Source organism: Myotis brandtii, unplaced genomic scaffold (genome assembly GCF_000412655.1).
Source record: "Myotis brandtii unplaced genomic scaffold, ASM41265v1 scaffold751, whole genome shotgun sequence".
NCBI lineage: Eukaryota > Metazoa > Chordata > Mammalia > Chiroptera > Vespertilionidae > Myotis > Myotis brandtii.
In genome coordinates, this window is record NW_005370994.1 from 2,277,400 (window position 1) to 2,281,342 (window position 3,943).

Sequence of the window (3,943 nt, forward strand, 5' to 3'; positions counted from 1 at the left end):
AGTGGGCCTCAGCCAGCAGGTGGACATCCTCCGAGGGGTGCCACACTGCAAGAGGGCATAGGCCGGGCTGAGGGACACCCCTGAGTGCACAAATTTTTGTGCACCGGGCCTCTAGTATGACATAATTAGTTATGTTTTATGTCTGGATCTCAAGATAACAGGAGGAGACTAGGAGACTTTGAGGCTATTGTAGTATGGGGTGATAGGAATTGTAGAAAGGAAGGCATGGCTGAAAATGGTGCTGCATAGGTAATAGAAGATAGAATTAAGATTGCAGTTAAGAGCTGAGGTAGGAAGTTAAATCCAACATGAAACTAACGTTTAAAGTTTGAGTGGTAGAATTAGTGATAGTTATGGGCAAGAGGAGAAACAAATTTGGGGGCTTAGGACATAAATTGCCCCCGAATATGCTTAATTATAAGATTCTGAAAGGAGAATTTGTGTCTCAGTCAGCTGGAATATTTGGAGTGGGAAAGGTCGGGATGTGTTAGATGGGGCCATTTTCTAATTCTTCAGAGTGGATGAGATCATCAGTGGGAGAGAAGAGTGAAGATCACAATGCTAAAAAGAAGTCAGCTCTACACATATTAGGGCAGGAAGAAAAGTCAGAGATCGATAGGTGAGAGGAGAATCAAGAAGTCAAATGGAGCTTTAATGACTGTTCTTTTCAGCTTTTTCAAATGCTGAAAATGGCAAGGGTGGGAGTCAAGGAGTGTGAAAACCCTTTGAATTTTTAGGTAATTAATAAAAATATTTAGAGTCCATAGATCAAAAGCCAGATTCACAATAACAAAAATATTTTTTCTTCTTTACACACATACATATTCTTTTATTTAAATGCATGAATGTGATTATACTTTTTTAAAACATTTTTATTGATTTCAGAGAGGGAGAAAGAGGGAGATAGAAACGTCAATGATGAGAATCATTGATCTGCTGCCTTCTGCACGCCCCCAACCTTGGCATGTGCCCTTGACCAGAATCGAACCCCAGGACCCTTCAGTCCACAGGCTGATGTTCTATCCACTGAGCCAAACCAGCTAGGGCTATACTTTTTTTAGTGTACTCTTTTTCTTCCCCTCCCCCATCAAAATTAATGAATATTATTAATGTACGACAACCTTATTTGGTACTCCCTTTTTAATGGACTTATTTTATTTAATGAATATTAATGTACGGCAACCTTATTTGGTACTCCCTTTTTAATGGACTTATTTTATTCCTCTTCTCTCTCTTTTTCTGGGAAGGAGGGAGGACACTAAAAAACAGTGTTCCTAAAGTAAACATCCTTAGGAACTTTGTTTTTTGTTTTCATACACACGCACACACGCACACACACTGGAGAATGTTGCCATTGCTTGTAGTCCTGAGTGCATTCTCTTTGGAAAATAAAGGCTGTTTGAGACCAGCTTCATGGTTCAGTTGGTGGGAAAGGGATCACAGCCCTTTGGAACCTTACCACTTAACACAAGTGATGAGGCTGGACAAATCTGCAGGACAGTGTGGATCTGCACTGTTAAGAGAAGGACACGTTGTGCTATGACAGTAGTGCTGTACCACAGCCTCCACACCTTTTCTACAGCTTTGCATAGTGGAATTTGGTAAGAAATGGAAAACAATCTGTAATTTGCCTGCGAAGCCTATTCTTCACAATATCATTATTTGTATTAATGGAGTTCTATATTATTACAGTGTTCAGGGCCTAGACCAGTGTCAGGCATGGGTTAGCACTCGGTAAATGTTTGTTGAATGAATGATAAATTAAATTACAGTAAAATTATTGAATCAAGCGGGTGTATCTAGAAAGAATCCATTTATAGAGGTGGTCTCAAGAACAATTACAATTTTCACTCTTTGTTCTAGTAGATTCCATATGTTTTATCAAAACTAGAACTTCTGCATAAGGATGTTTGTCTTCTAAGTACCATTTTTGTTTATTAGGCATAAATTTACTGAATACCTAATAATGTATTCCAACATGAACGAAATAAAAGCCATGTTACTATCTGAACAGTATTGTGGTTTAAGAAGTCTGTTTCCTCAGGGGAAGATTGCAAAAGAGATTAACACTAGTATTGCCAAGAGGAAATACATTTTTAGACTATCAGGTCTCAAACATTTTGGTCTTAGTACCACGTTATGTTCTTAATTTATTAATGACTCCGAAGAACTTTTGTTTATGTGAGTGATAACTATTGATATTTGCTGCATCAGAAAATAAAATGAAATTTTGTATTACTACACATTTTAACATAACAGTAAACCTATCCATATTATATTTTATGAAAAGCAGGTATTTTTCAAAACAAAAATTTTCATGAAAAGAGTGGCATTGTTTTACATTTTTTAAATCTCTATTAATTTCTGGCTTAATCGAAGACAGCTGGGTTCTCACATCTGCTTTTGCAGCCACATATTGAAATATGTTATTGTAGTTGAAATATATGAAAGCTGGCCTTACAAAGATAAACAGTTGAAATATTTCAAATCAAAATAAAATTTTATTTTAAAAATAAATTTGGATGTTCTTCTTTGATACTATACCAAATACTATACAAGCAGATAGTTTCCTAAGGGTTAGTTTTTTGTTTGTTTGTTTGTTTAATCCTCACCTGAGGATTTTTCAGTGATTTTTAGAGAGAGTGTAAGAGAGAGGGAGAGATAGAGAGAAATACTGGTGTGAGAGAAACGACATCAATTGGTTGCCTCCTGCATGCGACTTGACCAGGGCCCAGGCTGGGAAAGAGCCTGCAACTGAGGTACATGTCCTTGACCGGAATCAAACCTGGGACCCTCCGGTCAGCAGTCCAACTCTCTATCCACTGAGCCAAACCAGCTAGGGCAAGGGTTAGTTTTAATGCAAGATCTGAAATTGTATCAGTGAACTTTTTGTATTCCATTCATTAAAAGCCATAGGTCTCTCTTGAACTTTCATAATTTTGTACTGGTCATTGGGAAAATATTTGTTCAATGAGTTCTGCAGGTCTTCCATATGTTCATTATGCAATAAAAAATCAGACTAATTAATATCACCATTAATCTCATAGAGTATTGGGAAGCTCTCAAATTCATGGTGGCTGATAAAATTTCCCAATTCTAATGTTCCCTTAAAAGCTTAAGTTTTACCCTTGCCAACATTTACCATTAGTTGTTTTATTTAAAATGACAGTTTCACTTTATTTGCAAGAAAATGTCTGTCAGATTCTAATCTGAAAAGCCATACTTTGTAAGTTGTTCTTTAATGTAAAAGTGGCATAAGGTGATTGCGGGCAGGGCGAAAGGGGAGGTGGGAGGTGGAGGAGGGTATGGAGGGGATAAATGGTGATGGACAGTGAACAATTGACTTGGGATGGTGAACACACAATACAGCTGCAGAAATGTGCACCTGAAACCTGTATAGTTTTGTTAACTACTGTCACCCTAATAAATTGAATGAAAAGGAAAAATATGTTAATAATAGTAAGCATTTTGGTTTTGGCTGCTTCATCAAGGAAATTCTTCAGTGAAGAATTTTTGTGGGTCATGGTAATGAAGAATATGACTGCTAATAAAATAAGGTGTTCCTGCCTTGATTTACCACTATTATAACATCAGTGCAAATGTCAATTCAGTGAAAAAGGCAAGTAATAATGTCTTAGTATAAAAATAATTTTCACCCTGAGGACCCCTTAATAAAACTCTTGGGAACCCCATGGGTCTACAGACCTCACTTTGAGACCTAATTTCTATCTATAATAATCTATAATAATAAAAGCATAATATTGGACCCCTTAATAAAACTCTTGGGAACCCCATCGGTCTACAGACCTCACTTCGAGACCTAATTTCTATCTATAATAATAAAAGCATAATATGCTAATTAGACCAGACGTCCTTCCGGACGAAGCCAGGGCTGCGAGTGAAGCCCAGGTCCCGGGTACCTGCCGGCAGCTGGAGGGAAGCC

The 3,943-nt window shown here is 37.5% G+C and overlaps 1 protein-coding gene across 5 annotated transcripts in view; it reads left to right on the forward strand.

The window, feature by feature from the left end:
• The window catches only part of TBL1XR1 (transducin (beta)-like 1 X-linked receptor 1), a 162,833-nt gene that overhangs the window by 108,407 nt on the left and 50,483 nt on the right, over positions 1 to 3,943 (forward strand). Inside the window, exon 1 of one of the 5 annotated variants that reach the window (XM_014530625.1) lies at positions 3,583 to 3,619. The exons of the other annotated variants lie outside the window; for them this stretch is intronic. The gene's annotated coding sequence lies outside the window, so the exon portion shown is untranslated. Of the gene's footprint in view, positions 1 to 3,582; positions 3,620 to 3,943 lie in introns of those variants that run through there. 5 annotated transcript variants of the gene reach the window in all.